This window comes from Vespula vulgaris, chromosome 11, assembly GCF_905475345.1.
Source record: "Vespula vulgaris chromosome 11, iyVesVulg1.1, whole genome shotgun sequence".
Lineage (NCBI taxonomy): Eukaryota > Metazoa > Arthropoda > Insecta > Hymenoptera > Vespidae > Vespula > Vespula vulgaris.
The window spans coordinates 6,170,146-6,183,923 of NC_066596.1; the positions used below are offsets into that span (position 1 = coordinate 6,170,146).

Genomic DNA, 13,778 nt, shown 5'->3' on the forward strand with positions numbered 1-13,778 from the left:
AATAAGATATCTTCCAATGATTAATTCAATCTTTATTTTAAGAATTTTCTTAACCGTTTATTTCATTCCGTCTAAAAGATAATTATCTTGGAAACGAGGAAAAAATTAATAATGATAAGAAATATTCTTTAATATTTTTTAAAAGGATATTTAACGAAAAAAAGAAGAAAATACAAATAAAAAATAATAAAAAAAAAAAAAAAAAAAAACGAGAGAGAAGAAAAGAATACCATATAACACTTAATTAAAAAATAATAATAACGTTAATAAAAAGAATTTTACGTCCCTTCCAAATAAATATTCTCAAATAAAATTCGAAAGTTTGAATAAATTAAAAGTTAAGAAAAAAAAAAAAAAAAGAAAAACAAACGAACAAAATTTATTAATAACGAAGTAACAATTCCAAAGACGAAAATTATTGATCGCAAAAGAAATTCTTTACATTACGTTCTAAACGCGTGAACGATTAACAATAAAGACAAAATACTATCAATTATTAACAATAATTTTAATATACGTTTTAAAAACAATAAAATCACTAATGATAACAATATAATTCTCTATACGTTCTAAATTATTCACAAAAATTCTTCTTCCTCTTCTTCTTCATATTATTATTATTATTAAATCTATTGTTATCATCATCGTAAACTTTTCTTTATCGAGATCGATTTTTACGGCACGTTCTCGAAATCGAACGCTCGTAAAAAACCATGTTCCCTTTCTTGTTTCGTCTAATAGCTCAAAACATCTACGGTCAGTTTAAACGGGTAAAGAAAAAAATGTGCCACACAAAAATTTTGTTCCTTTCTCTTTCTCTTTCTCTAATTCTCTAATTCTTTCTCTCTCTTTTACACCTCCATCATCGTCGACGATAAATTTCTTGATTCGCTTGTCAAAATAATAGTTTTACGAAAACGACACACATACATTCTCTCTCTTTCACATATACACACACAAAAAGAAACAGAACTATAAAATTTAACTCTCTATGTTCACTTTCGTTCTATATAGTAAACGCGTTTCGACTTACTTCGATATATGTATAACGCAACACTTTCGAGCCCGTCGCGTGTTGATCGTTTGTTAAACGTAACACGATATGGATCGTATATCATTTTCTTCTCCAATTTGCCAATGAATTTTTGACCAATGGCGTTACGATTCTTTTTTCTTATTTTTTTTTATTTTCTCTCTCTCTCTCTCTCTCTCTCTCTCTCTCTCCGAACCAACGTATACAAAATTTATATTCCCTTTATGAAGAGGATACAATTCGAATTAATCGCGTAGGGTAATGAGCAAACATATTTTCTTTTTTTCTTTTTCTTTTCTTTCTTTTTATTTCTTTTTTTATGTTTTATCATAATTTTGTTATTGTTGTTAATTTTCGTACGAGAGAGAGAGAGAGAGAGAGAGAGAGAGAGAGAGAGAGAGAGTTATAATATCTATAAAAAAAAATTACCACAATTGAAATACCAAAAATTCACAAATTCTTTTTCTACACGAAAATCATTATTTAATAACAATAATAATAATAATAATAATAACAATTTTAGTTATTAAAAATTAGATTACACACGGATTATACATTTCCGATTTTTATAAATGATGATTAAAGAGGAAAGAAAAAAAAAAATAGAAAAAGCAAAGAAAAGAAAATAAATAAAAATCATTTTTGTCACTACGATTTAGCTCTTCTAACGATCGTATAAATGTTAACCAACACATTATATTATTGTTACCTATACTCACACCCAAGGCGAGAAGACAAAAAATAATAAAAGTACGGATCTTTTCCACGTTGACGATTGCAAACGTGCCGCCAGGACCACCTGCCTCGCAGCTGTTTTTGATCCGGTCATGGACCATTTCCTTCTTTCGTTCTACACACAAATAACTTCCCTCTTAATTTTACAACAATTTATATCGTATAATATAAGTATAAAATTCGATAAATATCAATAATTATCTATAAATTATTATCGTCAATAATTCTGACTTCGATCGAATCATATCGGGGATGGAACGAGGAGGATATATGAAAAATGAAAAAAGAAAAAGAAAAAAAAATAAAATAAAAAGGAAAAAGAAAGTTTTGCACCAAAAAATTATTTTACGTTGGATTATCAAAATTTTTACACACACACACACACACATACATATATATATATATATATATTATATTTATGTTATATTTATATTATATTATATATATATATATTCATTAATGATAATTAAAATATAAAAATTTATGTTTGTGTGTGCGTATGAGTATATGCGTGTGTGTAATAAATAAATTTTAATAGTATTTATTAAATACAGTTACAATAATAATAATAATAATAATATAAAAAAGTAAATTATTAGCATTAATATCAAAATTATTTCAATCAAACATACATACATACATACATACATACATTATATAAAATAATAATTAACATTTAAATAAATTACATATTACACCTATATAAACCATAAGCATTAAAACATCGAAATAAAAATAAAATTTAATCAAGACTAAATTATTAAAAATGATTAAACCCTTCAAACTCATTTAATTGACGCCACGTACCTGTGTAAGTTTTACGAGGATGGATGTGCTTAAAAAAAAAAATTGAAAAACAAAAGAAAAAAAAGAAAAAAAAAGAACAAAAAAGACAAAAAGAAAAAGAGAGAAAAATAGGATCGAACAGATTTAGAAATAAAGGAGACTCGAGAGGTACACTTCGTTCGTTTCTGAGCTGTCAGAGACTTTTGAAGAGGTGGAGGAACAGGAAGAGGAGGATGAAGAGAAAGAGGAGGATGAAGAGGAAGGGCAACAAGTGCCTGTGTCCATCCCAGTAAAGGGAAGAGAAAGGTTCCGAAAGGTTTGGTGTCTCGATATACATACATGGCTATCATCTTCGAAATTTTCTGTCTCTTTTTCTCTTTCTCTCTCTCGTTCTCATTCTCATATAATCTTAGTCTCTTTCTCTCTCTCTCTCTCACACTCTTTCTTTCTTTTTCCCTTTCTCTTTCTTTCTCTCTCTTATTCTCACGTCAAGTAGTGTTCCTTCAAGAATAAGAAGAGGAAGCAGATGAAGAAGAAGAGGAAGAAGTAGAGGACGATGATGAAGATCGAATGGAAAGAAAAAGGGCCAAAAGTAGCAACCCAACAGCAGCCCTTTCGTTTTTCTCAAGTTCGGTTCGTTTGACACTTGATAGTTCTACACATTTTTCTATATATATATAAGGTGTTCTAAAAATTAATAGGAAATTATTGTTGCTTTTGATTTTTGATATTTGTTATTTTATTTATTTATTTCTTTCTTTCTTTTTTATTTTTTGTTTTTATTTTTTTGTTTTTTTTTTTTTAAAGAATTGAGGATATTAATCGTAGGAGTGAACGAAGCCTGTATACATGGTGTCCGAAAAGGTACGCTTTACTACTCTCTCTTTCTCTCTCTTTCGTTTTTTTTTTTTTTTTTTTTAATATTAATCGATCTCATTCAATCGCACGAATTACTCGAAAGCGTGTCATTTGCAAGACATTCTTTTTGATCGAAATAAAAAAATTAATAGCACCTACTGTTATTAAATATTTAATAGAAAAGAAAAAAGGGAACTAATATCGAACGTCGTTGCAAGAACATTATTTGTAATTGAAGATTAGAAATTAATTAAGTATCTGATACTGTAAGAAGAAGAGGAAGAAAAAGAAAGAAAAAAAAATAAACAACAGCAAGCGTCGTACGAAAGAAAATTATTTGCGATCGTACGAATTATCGGTAATAAAAAAAAAAAAAAAAACAGAAAAACAAAACAAATAATCGAACGAACGAACAAAAAGAAGTATGTACGCGAAAAAAAACAGAAAAAAAAAAAGAAAGAAAGGATAAGAAACGATACTTATTGAATAAAACTGAATGAAAATTATGCATATGCATAAATGCATGTACGTATACAAGGTGTCAAAAAAAATCCACGAAAGTATTGCTACCAATCGATATATTAATCATATTCCTTCGATGTAAATTAATAGAAAGATTATAGCAAAAAAAAAGTGACGTTCGATTAATCGAAGATAGATCGTCTTGATGACGTTCTCGTTCGATTCTTTATATTATAAGTATGTGTATATATATATATATGTATATATGTTTGTATGTGTGTATATGTATTACTCGTTGGAAATATATGAAACGAACGAAGAGAAATCTCTCTTCTTCTTCTTCTTCTTCTTCTTCTTCTTCTTCTTCTTCTTCTTGAGAGAAGAGACGTTTCTTGCCGTTAGCCGTCCATCAGATAGCATCTTTCCGTTTGATAAATCACTACCGGAAATTCCAACAAAAAAGTACATCGTTCGTTCGCGCTCTAGATGCTTAATTGGCGAGCACCCGTTAGTATTTCTCTCTTTCTCTTTCTCTGTTTTTCTTTCTCTCTCATTTTCTCAGTCATTCTCTTTCTCTTTCTCTTGGAGTTTCTTTGAGAAAATATTCTTATCTGATGGTCTCGTGGACCAAACTTGGATGCTGTTTTATGTTACTCTAAATATTTTATATATATATATATGTGTGTGTGTGTGTGTGTGTGTGTGTACTATGATTTTATTGTTTATAATAAAATATTATTTGTGTGATTACGTATAATATCAATTTTGTTACAATAAAATATTTCGATAATTTATACATTGATATATTAGAATTATCATGGATTAGTGTAATTATTTATTATCAAATATTATTAATCATGTAAGAATTTATGTATTAATGTTATTAATTAAATAATATTAATTTTATTACAAATTACATTTCACATTTAGACGTAAAGAATATACGATTACAAGCACTGTTTGTATATAAAATTAAGTATGTAGAATTTTGAATGATAACATTTAAATATCTAAAATAATTATATCAAATACGATAAATTCAAGAATGAAAAGCACATTTTTTAAATCGAATAAAGAAACGAAATTAATTAATTAATTAATATTAAATCGAAAACTTGGTCGTACATCTTTTTACCAGAATGCACATACAACTGAATATACAAATACATACAAAAATACATATATACAAATATATATATATATATATATATACACATTTTGATGGCGCGTGCTACGACGAAAGACAAGAAGGGTGGGAACGAAGAGAGGTGGGGAGCCGAAAACAGAGAGTCCTTTGTGCGACCACCAATATATTTATCTGTCAACAATTGCACCGGGGAAACGATCGACGAGGAAGGGTCGAAAGTTAGACGGGAAGCTACTTGGGATTCACGCTCATCCTGATTGATATTAATTGCTAATGGATCATAGTGAAAACGAAAATGAATCGAATAAAACGGACCGCCATTTTTTAATAGCGACAGTGAGCTGAAAATGGCTGACGAAAAAAATATACGTATGCATACAAATATATAAACGTACAAATATACGCGCGTAAGCTCGTGCAAAAAAGTTCGATCAAAATCATTTTGATTTATCAAAATTCTGTGATCGATGAGATCAATAATAATTAGATCGTTTTATTTATAAAAGTAAAAGTTTCGTCGAACTATCATGGCGTCCATATTGGAAATCTGAATTTTATTCTGTCAATAATTTTGTAAAAAGAAAAAAAAGAGAAGAAAAAAAGAAGAAGAAAATAAAGAAACAAACGTATGCGATCGATTAATTGTATTTAATTAAAACTATAATTGTTTCATTCAAAATATTCATACTTACGTACGTGTACGTATATGAGAAAGATGGAGTCCCTTTTCGTAGATCGATTTCTTCAGATAATTTTCTTCGGTCTTCGGTTTTTCGTCGACTTTCGAACAAAATCAGCTTTCACAATGATCTCAGAATCATATCTATCTGTCAAATCATTGTGAAAACCAGTTTCGTCTTAACAATTGCTGATGAATGAAAGGTTGTATTGTAACTTGTCGATGATCTATCTTTCTCTTCGTCGTTGTCGTCGTTGTTGTTTCCATCGAATTGATTATTTTACGAATTAATAAATCCTCGTAGATCCTTCGGCGATGATTTCTTTTTTCTTTTTTGTTTTCAAATAAAAATACTCGTTTATCGATCATTCCTTTAGAAACGTTGCGATTTTTGTTAAATAGAAGAAAAAGAAAAAAAAAACAGAAACTTGTAACTCAAAAGTTCTTTTTTTTCAATTTTATAAATTTAAAAAAGAACAGAAGCAATCACGACTTCGTCTCAATTTTATTGTTATTTAATTGATTTATTTTGTTATCGCGTTTGTTTTTTTATTTTTAGAATAGATCTCTCTTTTTCTCTTTCTTTCTTGCAATCTTACAATCGGTACGAAATTTTTTTTTGTCCTTTTTTTTTCATTTTCTTCTTCTTCTTTTTCTTCTTCTTCTTCTTCTTCTTATTATTATTATTTCGGTGTGTTAGATGTATCGGACGACGAATTTCTGTGAAGATCCTAAAATAACAAGTAGACGTGTGCCAGACGTCGAATATTTCTAATTTCGAGAATCGGTCGGTGTTCTTTCAATTTTCTTTATAAAATTTCAAGAAATACGTGCGAAAAATATTCTACGAAAGAAAGGAACAAGATACGATAACCAGAAAACAAGAAGAAGAAGAAGAAAGAAATGACACGTTCGAGTTCTCCAAATTTTCGTTCAACAGATTTTTTCTTTCTCCCTCTTTTTTCCCTCCTTTAGTTTCTTTTTTTTTTTTTTTAACTTACAGTCAACGATTAAAATCTCACGAACGTTGTTAATTATCCTGAATTTCGAGAATCGATCATCATTAGTCCTCCTTCTTTCGTGTTTCTAAATTTTAAGAAACATAAAAAAAGAATTACGAAAAAAGAATTCTAGAACCAAACGAAAAAGGAAAAAGAGCAAATAAAAATTGAAATCTTCGCTTTGGAATCGTTGCTCTTAGTCGATCACGTTTTTTTTATGTTCCCTCTTTTTATTACATTTTTCTTTTTCCATCCATAATCGCTGCTCATCGAAGTACGTAATTTCGAGGATCTATCATGTCTATAGTCTCTCCTCGTGTTTTTAAATTTTTGGAAAGGAGCAAAAAAAATGTACAAAAAAATCCAAGAGAGATAGACGAAAAGAAAGAAAGAGAGAGAGAGAAAGAGATATAAAAAAAAAATTAAAAATTCCAGAACGAGAAAGTGAAAGAAAAATAAAAAGAAAAAGAAAAAGAAGAAAAAGGAAAAAGAAAAAAAGAAAAAGAAAACGAAATTTTCAAGTTGCTCTCTTCGTTCCACCAATCCTTTTTTTTTCTTCTTCCTTATCCACATTAAACACGTGCGAACTCTGTTGAATATCATCGAAAAAAAGCCGACGTTTGACGTTTCCTCGTCTTTCTTTTTTCTTTTTCTACTTCTTCTTCTTCTTCTTCTTCTTCTCTTTTTTTCTTTTCTTTTCTTTTCTTTTTTTTTTTTTTTATTTTAGTCTCGTCAAGGTGACGGCGCGCGTATTATCGTCCCGACAGACTGGACACCATACGAAGAGGCGTAGCAGAACGTTCTGAGAGCGGCACGAGGAATGCTTGGAACGATGATCAGTGATATTTAAACGATCCTCGATCCTCGATCGATAGATCTACTTGGGAGGTTTTCATCGTGCCAGCAGGATGTATTATACAAAACAACAATTGAAAAAGTATATCTGTGAGATATCCACGCGACTAATATAAACGCTAATATCTGAGATTTTTTTCTTCTTTCTCGAATTTTTTTTTCTTTTCTTTTCTTTTCTTTTTTTCTTTTTTTACACAGATACACACACATGTGTAAATATATATTTATTAATTAGTTTGACGCGTTATAGTAATAAAAAGGAGAATAGTAATAATTAATAATCAGTAGAATGTTTGTTATAACAATAAAAAGGAGTTAGATTCGAGATTAACGTTGAAGGGGATGACAATTATTAAAATCGAATAAAATCAAATAAAATAGGGTAGGTCTTAAAGGAGATATATATTTTTTCATTTTTTCTTTTCTTTCCCATTAATTTGTTCCATTAATTCTTTTTATTATTATTTGCATACGATCATGATTTGATCGATGAATGATATATTAATGATCTTGATAATTCTTTTTTTCTTTATTACCATTTGATCATTGAAGAAATTTTTAAATATCTTTTTTTTATATATACTAATATATTTCGTTCGAATATTTCTTTCGTTATTGTTATCTCTCTCTCTCTCTCTCTCTTTCTCTCTCGAACATCTTTATTAACGTTTTCTTTTCTCTTCTTTTTTTTTCTATTTCTCTTTCGTTTTAATCTTTGCTCTCTTTGATAGAAATAATGCCGGCGGGTAACTCTTTCATGTAATTTCACGCGCGACCATCCTCGTCACTTTTTATAAGAAACTTGCGGGCAAGCTCTTGCAAAGGGCAACGTCTATACTTTTCTAATCACGAGTCTCCAAGAGCCACCGAGAGTAAGAGTGAAATATATATATATATATAGAGAGAGAGAGAGAAAGAGAGAGAGTAAATCTCGAGAGGGTAAATCCTGTGGGATGAACGCTTCTGGCCGCTCCTTCAGAACTCGTCTCGTGTTTCAAACTTTTTTCTTCTCGACATTCTCGATGTCGATCCCCTTCTCTAAGATTCAACGACTACTACGACGACGACGACGACTACGACGACGACGACGACGACGATGACGTTTCGATCGAGCATCGTCATCGTCCACCACGAAGAGGATCGAATTCCTAATCTTTTATCTAAACAGAATTTTTTTCTTTCCTTTTTTCTCTACTATCTTTTTTTCTTGTTTTTGTAAACCACCCAAAATGAGAAAGAAAGAGAGTGAGAGAGAAAGAGAGAGAGAGAGAGAGAGAGAGAGAGTAATATTAATCATCGATTATTATTAAAGCAAGTATACAAAGAACGATCGTAACTTTTTCCGTGCATGAAATTTTATTAAAACTTTTTTCACCCCTCTTATACCCTGTCATAATCTTTCCTCTCACACATATATATGTGTGTGTGTGTGTGTGTGTGTGTGTGTGTGTGTGTGTGTATTTGATTCACCGTAAGTAAAAGTACTCAACCGTGTTAGTGTGCGTCTGCGCGTGCGTATGCGTGTGAGGGTCCGTCCGTCGACATATATTATTTTGCACGTGCGTTATCGGGGACCGGCACTGATAACACCAACGGCAGTTATGCGGAGCCATGATAAAGATACCGCTCGACCTTACGACCCCTACAGCGATTCTCCGAACATGGAGTAAAAAGATGAAGAGAAGACTTTAAAAGAGGATGGGTGGGGGTGGAGAAGGAGGGTGAGGGAGAGGGTGGGGTGAGGGAGTTAAGGAGTCTTCGACTTCCTTCCAGAAAGCATTGAGATTCGATGACGATGACGAGGAACGTCTGTCTGTCTGTCTGTCTGTCTGTCTGTCTGTCTTTCTTTCTTTCTTTCTTTCTTTCTCTGTTTCTTTTGCTTAGATCAAAAACAACGTTAAGAATCGAAGTCCTATTTCGTAGGACTCCCGTAGCTTGAACGACGTTCACTGTGTTTCATCCTTGTATCGAGTATGATGTCGAAAGTCTTATTACGAGCAAAGGCATGCACGAGAGATATCTCATATCGAATCCTTCCAAGAACTGACCCCTCCCTATTCTCTCATTCCCCTATTCCCTCATCCTCCATCCCTCCAACCCTGCTTTTTTTTATCTAATTAATGTCGGCATATCGATGAGTTTTCGACTCCCGTCGGAAGATCGTAAATGTTAACGATTTGAGAATCATGGAATGACTGTATATGTGTATATATATATAGTTATCAGACCGACGATTTTATATATGCAAATATCTTATAATGCAAATGTTATGAATCGATACGTCATTTCCCATTGATCATCGTATAAAAATATTTATAAGAATTTTGTTATGGTAGTAAATATCGTTTTCGACGTAGTGTCGATATTATCAATTTTATCAAGAGAGAGAGAAAATTTAATGATTTCTTCTTTATCGATATTCTGTGTTTACTCGCACGATAATTTACCGACTGATATTCTCTCTCTTTGTTTCTCTTGTTTACTCGATATAGATTTTACCGACCGATGTCGGTAATATATCATACAATTTCTTTCTTCGCTACGGTCGATAACGAGGCGTTCTAACTTATCTTCGATAGGTTTAAAACCAGTGTTCTACCTTATCCACATCGATCGGTAAAAAAGTTTATCTTGAGCGAGGAAATAAGAACAAACACGAAACGTTTTGCCGTACGTTTCCTATCTCTCGTTGCCAGATGGAAACGGGACAGTAATGTGCACGGGACCGTTACGTAAAACTTCAAGTTTATTGAGCAAACGTGTTCGTTCCACGAGCGAACGGCGATAAAGCGCAGCGGTGTCAAAGAAAGAAAGAAAGAAAGAAAGAAAGAAAAAAGAAAAAAAAAGGGAGTCAACGGAGGCGGATCGAACTACTAACGATAAACTCGTACAGAGTAGAATGTGTTAGGATGAAAATTTTTTCTCGAAACATTTACGAGAGCATATTGTAAGCTCAACAATTTCTCTTTTTATATTCATTACAAACACGCACATAAAAGAAGCATTATATATTTTTCCTGATTGGATCTCAAAAAATCAAAGAGACTTTCCAAGAAATTATTAGATATCACTTCATCACAGAGTATCGTGAAAAAAAAAAAGAAAAAAAAAACTGCTAAGATGTAAAAGTGACGATTATTTTACAACGGGATCTGGTAAATAGGAAGAGGATGTAGAAGCAAGAGAAACATTAAAAAAGAAAAAAAAGAAAAAAAAGAAAAGAAGAAAAAAAAAAGAAAAAAAAAATAACACCGGCGAGCCATTGATAGAAGCGACGAAGCGAGGTCAGCTATTTGTAAGCGTGACAGACCCCTCCGGAGAATCTCGTACGTGGACGCTCTTCACATGTATATATATGTATATATATATGTGTGTGTATGTACACGTATATAAATGTATACGTCGAAACATACTGCCACAAACTTCCTCTACTGATACGTTTACGATCGTGTGAGTTTATACGTGTGACCGTACGCATATTCCATCTCTTTTTCTTCCTCCTCCTTCTCTTCAACCTCCACCCTCTTCTCCTTTAATATTAATATCGTCATAAAAAAGGCGGAAAAAGAAAGAACGATATGGAGAACGAAAGAGAGAGAGAGATAGATAGATAGATAGATAGACAGACAGACAGACAGACAGACAGACAGAGACAGAGAGAGAGAGAAAGAGAGAGAGAGAGAGAGAGAGAGAGAGAGAGAGAGAGTGAGTGAAATAAAAAAAATAAAAAAAATAAAAAAGAAAAGAAACAACAACAACAAAAAAATAAGGTCGACCAAAAGTCCGAGGATTATCTCGAGTTCTCGCATTTTTGGCCTAAGATTTCTTTCGACATTGATTTACGACGATAAAGAACAACTCTTTCTCGGTTCTCTATTTTCTTCTTCCTTCATCATACTTTCTTTTTCGTTTCACTCTTATTTCGTTTTCTTCTTCCTCTTCTATACTCTTTTATATACTCTCTCTCTCTCTCTCTCTCTCTCTCTCTCTCTCTCTCTCTCTCTCTCTCTCTCTCTCTCTCTCTCTCTCTGTCTCTCTGTCCTGTTATCTTCTTTTCTTTTCTTCTTCATTCGTTCATTTTCTTCACGAATTGCAACATTATTGTAAATGACAGAGACGTTGAATATATTTTGTATTTAAAGAAGAGGATTATTTAAGATTCGATGAGGTGGCAATTAAGGGATGATTAAGGGCGAGATGGATAGAGAAAAAATAAAACAAATTAAAGAAAGAAAAGAAGACTCGGCGAAATTAATTTAATATGAATTTTTCTACGATACTGTAATTTCATTGGAATTGGATTTGATTTTCAAATAGAAATCGATCGAACGGGATTTAATGGGGTTAAGTATTATACAAGGGTTGGAAAGTGAGTTAAAGAGAGAGAGAGAGAGAGAGAGAGAAGGAGTGGGAATGGTTAGAGACAAGTGAGACAGGAAAACCGTATGTCTTAGTATAGGAACTAATATACATCGGTTGGTGAAAGGGTTAAATTTAGAGGCACCTTTTATCTGGATCTTTGTGATAGATCCTTCTCGAGGATTTCCGTTTCCTTTCAACCGTGTCTACTCAAGGATAAACGTTCGTTACGTTAGAACGACTAAGAAAACGTCAAACAGGATTTCTAATTCTTTTAATTAAAATTTAAAAAAGCATTCGATAACATCGTTCTTCTTAGAGAGAGAGAGAGAGAGAGAGAGAGAGAGAGAGAGAGAGAGAGAGAGGTTGACATTTTTTTTTTATTTTTTTTATTCTTCATCACCTTGAAAATTTCGATTCGATCCTTTCATTTGGGTCACAAGTCTGTTAGCACGTTAGAAAATTAACGTAAGATCGTTAATTAAATAATCGATTTCGTCCTTATTAATCAATTTTTCTTTTATTTAATTTTTTTTTTCTAATCTCATAACTCTACTATCAAAGAAATATATATATATATATATATACACATATATATGTATAATTTCATAATGATTGACTTACTTTTATCTATTGATTTATTTATTTGTTAGAAATATTTCATTGTAAACATAACGAAAAAAAAAAGAAAAACCAATATATATATATATTTTTTTTTTTAAATTTAAAATCGATCTGATAATAAATTAATCGATAATGTTCTTTTACATTTCGTTTGATTCCACTTGAAAAAAAAAAAAAATAGAAAGAGAAGAAATAAGAAAGGAAAAGACATTCTTTCCAACATCAATCTCATAATCCAACACGATCCGACGTATTTTATCGTTGTAACTTTGGTCCCACGTCATCTCTCTATTCTCGGAGGGATTAATTGTTCTAATTAAGAGGATCGTAGCTCCGGAATAACTCGTCGAGTTTATATTCGTCCACCGATGCTGATACGTTCTTGTCGTCTTCGTCTTCTTCTTTTTATTTTTTTTCTTTCTCTCTCTCTCTCTCTCTCTTTTTCTCTCTCTCTCTTTCTTTCTTACTTACTCTCTCTGTCTCATTTTCTCCCTCGTTTGCAAAGCTATTTTTACATTATTCGCTGTTGTGTCTCGACTGTACGATCACGAGAGAGTCCGACGTAAATAAATATCTCTTGCTTGAGTCACGATTACGCGATATGAGAGACCATGAAAAGAAAGGAAAGAAAAAGAAAAAAAGAAAAAAGAAGAAGATGATGAAGGAAAATTAAGACGAACGAATGGAAAAAGAACGGAATGGAAAATTCTAACGCGCTCTTTGTTATTATCTTCGATTAAAATTTTTCTTTTTTAACTTGTTCTTCTCTTTCGTGTCGAAAAAAAAATAAAATAAAATAGAAACAAAAAAGAAGTTATATATATATATATAAAAATTAGAAAATTAGAAACTGAGTATAAGACGAACGAGAATTGGATGAATGGATGAAAGGAAAATTTTAAGATAAAAAAAGAAAGAAAAAGAAAAGGGAAAGTAATTATCCGAAAAAAGATTACAAGAGATTAGTACATTACACGGAAGCTTCGATCGATCCCGTAGAATTAGTTTCATTAAATTTACACGAAGTTTTATCCCCGTAATACTCTAATTACTAATTTTCAGATTGAACTCACTGAACATTCATTTTTGTAATAATAAGAAAATATATAATAAATTAAATCGCGCAAATATAATCCGATTTTTTCCAAGAATTAATAACGATAAAAAATTTTTGCGATCGGTATTACTGTTGTATAAAAATTATCAATTAATTAATATTTATTATATTATCAATATTAA

The 13,778-nt window shown here is 31.3% G+C and overlaps 1 protein-coding gene across 2 annotated transcripts in view; it reads right to left on the reverse strand.

Annotated features, from left to right (window-relative positions):
* LOC127067461 (sex-determining region Y protein-like) overlaps nucleotides 1–13,778 on the reverse strand; it is a 104,002-nt gene that overhangs the window by 47,815 nt on the left and 42,409 nt on the right. The window contains exons 3-4 of one of the 2 annotated variants that reach the window (XR_007782632.1): nucleotides 6,702–6,786; nucleotides 6,168–6,431 (exon numbers count right to left, since the gene is read on the reverse strand). The gene's annotated coding sequence lies outside the window, so the exon portion shown is untranslated. Of the gene's footprint in view, nucleotides 6,432–6,701; nucleotides 6,787–13,778 lie in introns of those variants that run through there. The other variant, XR_007782633.1, reaches the window with a different exon arrangement.